Source organism: Nicotiana attenuata, unplaced genomic scaffold, assembly GCF_001879085.1.
Source record: "Nicotiana attenuata strain UT unplaced genomic scaffold, NIATTr2, whole genome shotgun sequence".
Classification (NCBI taxonomy): Eukaryota; Viridiplantae; Streptophyta; class Magnoliopsida; order Solanales; family Solanaceae; genus Nicotiana; species Nicotiana attenuata.
The window spans coordinates 1-3475 of record NW_017677180.1 but is presented as its reverse complement, the minus strand read 5'-3'; the positions used below and the strand labels follow the sequence as shown (position 1 = coordinate 3475).

Here is a 3475-nt window from a genome sequence, read left to right as displayed (position 1 = left end):
TGGAAGGATAACTGACGGGATCGTTAAAACTGTTCTCTAAGATTCTCTTCAACTATAACAATTTTCCTCTCCGATCAAACCTCCGCTACACCGATATTCTGCCGCATTTACGGGCACCTTTCAGCCAAAAATAGCTTCATAGTTTGCAATGTACTTGTCAGATGACTTATTTATAATACAAATGTACATATTGAAAATCAAAAAATAAATATGGACATTATCATGTCATATGTGTGTATACCACAAATTTTGTCAAAGCAAATTATTATGTATTGGTCTCGTAGAAAAAACAAACTAAACCGGAAAGTTTGGTAGCAGGGATAACATGAAATGATAGTAATAAGTAGTTCATATCAATACAATTAATAAAATAACTTGTAACATTGTGTTTGGATTCTCCAACTGTTACAAATGCACTAAGTTTAGCTGTTTCCTTCTATTTAAACCAGCTTTTGATCTTATTTTCATAGAACTGTGCATCGGATCTTCTTCGATGATTGTTGCGGCAATTGAAGTACCTATCTTGGTTGATGTGTTTGCAATATCGATGAACTCGTTATGTTCATTAGAGCCCTATAAATTTAAGAAAATAAAATATGATGTTTAGTAGTAAACCTTTGCTTCATATAAGTTTAAGATTTGGGGCAAAAGTAAACTGCGATATAAAATTGTAACATTTTAGTTTCAAGAAATCCATATACAATAGATAAAACAGTAAACTTAAGCCACGTGATTTATTCCAATATGGTTAAGCTGAAAAATTTTATAATGTTACTATGATAAATTTTTATAATGTTAAGATCAAGTAATACAAACCTCGGACAGGAACCGAGTTATTTATGGTCGCTCGCATTTCAAAGGCGTCTACCAACCAACCTGGTTGTCGATGAGAACGAACAGTTCCTGGGAAGTGTTTCAGGTCATACACTGCACATAGGTACATGCACGATTTGGAAGATAAGACAGTTGAAGATATACAAAGTACCAACCTTACGTTAGGTCGTGGTGTTACACAAGGACTTAAACACTTGATGAAGTTTGACTTGATGGATAGTGCAGCAACTGAAGGTGTACTTAAAGCGCTGGAGCTGTTGTGTGCGCTTGTTGTCGTTGATGAGGATGGTAAGTTAACCAAAGTGGGTGGAAAAATGGGTGAGTTTCGTGTAGAAGCCATGCTGTCAAACATGATTGTTGCATGTACAATAGCTCTCCAGATATAATAAGAATTGCTGCAATGATTTATGTAGGTAATTCAGTGTTCTATCATCCAAGGGTATAGGAGTCGAACCCGCCAAATTCTGCAATCATAACTAACTAATAAGAAGATTTATTATAATGAGAGGTACAACCTTACGTCTAAATAGCTTCCACATTTGCAATGTGCTGAAAGTCAATTTAAACTAAAGGAAAAAATGATTACAGAATAATCCAGTTGGGAAAATAGGCTTAATTTGAGCTAGTAAGATGGTTGTCTAGCTTGGATGTAAAGTAAATAAATATAAGTTGACGATTCGTGGCAAAGGTTGACTAACGTACAAAACTTTAATAGTTTTGATGAAGACATCCATACACCATAGATAAAACAGAAAACTAAAGCTAAGTTATTTCTTCCATTATGGTTAATATTTTAAATTTTATAATGTTACTATGAAAATATTTTATAATGTTAAGATCAAGTGTTACAAACTTGGGACAGGAACCGAGTCATTGATGGTCGCTGCCATAGCGACAGCGTCTGCCAACTAACGTGCTGGTCGATAAGGACGAACAGCTCTTGGGTAGTGCTTCCGGTTATACACTGAACATAGCTACATGAACGATTTGGACTGTAACACAGTTATAGAAATACAAAGGACCAAAGTTGGAAAAGTCGTGCTCTTACTGTAGGGATTAAAGAGTTGATGAAGTTTGAGTTAAGGGAAATTACACCAAGTGAAGGTCTACTTAAAGACCTGGAGCTGTTGTTTTCGGTTTGGATCAAGGTCTAATTGAGACATATTTTCAATGAGAGGCAGACACTTACGTCTAAATATAACTCAGAAACATAGTGGACGGAGATAAATGACATACCTGCATTGCAAGTTTGTTTCCGGCATGTGATCCAATATTAATGACATTGAAGGCAGGAAATTTCAACATCAACTTCTTGTCACCAGGCATATTTACAATGTGCTGGAAAACAAACACGCAATTTAAAATAAGGAAACATTTGATCATAGTATAAACTATTTGGTAATATAGCGTTAATTCAAGGTATTAGTCCTTTTCATGCTTGCATAATCTGTTTTCACTTTTAATTTTGTGTTTTTGTGTGTGTGGCTGTGTGCGGTGTGGGATAATACTTTTAAGCTTTAACATTAAAGTTATTATGTTAGAGTATATGTGAGACTTAAGTTTTTTTTTTTCTGGTTTTTACCTACTGTTTTGTTCACAGTAAAAGAAAATAAGCAGGGTATATGTTGAGAAAAATTGCATTCCCTACTTTATGTTTATCTTATGCTCCTTCAAAAGAAGTCGTAGGGATCTACTTGTTGCATTGGAATTATAGAAACAGTATAACTACCTCCATGGGATAAAATGGCCACTCCCAACCAATAAATTGGATGACTTACAGACCTGCAAGCCTTTAATAATGACAGCAATTGCTTCTTCTGAGGCTCGTTTGTAGTCATGGAATGAACTGTCCCCATATGCCTAGTACAAATAAGTACCATCAACAAAAGTAAGATTTTTAATGCAATTATATTATGAAAATGGTAAAGGTGTGGGTGGACCCAAAGATCGTTGGGAACCTTAAATATGGGCATGGCTCCCGTATAGTATTTTACTGCATCACCATAGGCTTCTGATTTGATGCACTTTGCTAATCTAGCAGGTACATCGGAAATGAACTGCTCTTTGTGAAAGAAGAAAAATTTGTGTCACTCAATCTGTGTCAACACCACCCTGCCTAACCAAATTGTAACTTAACAATAGAAGTGTCATAGAATGGCAAACACATAAACTGGCATAACAATCATGTTGAAGCCTGGAGAAGTAAGACAAAATCAGTGTGACGAATATGCTGAAGAATTAGCAGCTTACTTAATAAAAGTTTTCTGTGTGTGTTGGGGGGGTTTGGGGGGGGGGGGGGGGGAATGAATCAGAAAGATACATAATAACATACCGGAGAGCATCAGTAGCAACATGTGCAATAAACTTATGTGTAGCAACTGCCACCAACCTTATTCTGCATATTAGGAGACAACTCATTTCCTCAACTAATGGTCGCTCCCATATACACGGCGTCTGCCTACGAACGTGCTGGTCGATCAGGACGAACAGCTATAGGAAAGTGCTTCTTGTTATAAACTGCACATAGTTGCATAAAAGATTTGGAAAATAACACAGTTTCAAAAATTAAAAGGAGAAAAATTGCAAAAGTAGTGCTCTTACTAAAGGGATTAAACAGTTGATGAAATTTTACTTCATGGAG

The 3475-nt window shown here is 35.9% G+C and overlaps 1 long non-coding RNA gene across 1 annotated transcript; it reads right to left on the bottom strand.

The window, feature by feature from the left end:
- Window positions 1-815: 815 nt before the first annotated feature.
- On the bottom strand, window positions 816-3475 carry LOC109221326. The gene is made up of 7 exons (XR_002067243.1): window positions 3436-3475; window positions 3224-3324; window positions 2793-2891; window positions 2564-2694; window positions 2071-2172; window positions 990-1229; window positions 816-903 (listed from the first exon to the last, which is right to left on the bottom strand). It is a non-coding gene; the product is annotated as an uncharacterized LOC109221326 (long non-coding RNA).